The sequence below is a fragment of the Symphalangus syndactylus genome, chromosome 18 (assembly GCF_028878055.3).
Source record: "Symphalangus syndactylus isolate Jambi chromosome 18, NHGRI_mSymSyn1-v2.1_pri, whole genome shotgun sequence".
In the NCBI taxonomy this organism is placed as follows: Eukaryota; Metazoa; Chordata; class Mammalia; order Primates; family Hylobatidae; genus Symphalangus; species Symphalangus syndactylus.
The window spans coordinates 54,442,530-54,443,044 of NC_072440.2; positions in this window are offsets into that span (position 1 = coordinate 54,442,530).

Consider the following 515-nt stretch of genomic DNA (forward strand, 5'->3'; position numbering starts at 1 on the left):
TCTGTGTGATCGGGCAGAAGAAGGCCTTTGGGAAGTTTAGCTGAGGACTGGGCCAGGAAAGGTGATGGACAGTGGGGGTCTGTCCTGGTCACCAGGCCCCTGGGTCCTGCCCACCTGCTTGGCGCTCCCCACCCATCACTCATGATGCTGCCAAGCCCTCTGGGTATTGTGGCCAAATACCCTAGGAGAAAAGCTGATGAACTTTGTTTCTTGAAATGCACAGATTCCTTGGACATCCCTGGGAGGTCAATCATGAAAGTCAACTTGGTTTTCTCCCCCTCATTTGGTTTCAGAATTTAGAGTCCACATGCACAGGCAGTAAGATGATATAGATAAGTGACATCATCACTCTGTTTCGGATGTTAAAATGTCTAGGTGGGTTAGGGGTGATTTGAGATCACACAACCTTGTGCCACAAAGTGGAATTCCCAGGCCAGAGGGAGACATTTTATTGCCATGTTATGATCTTATCGTTGAGTTTAAAGGCAATTTTGTTTCATTTTGGATTCTTTCTT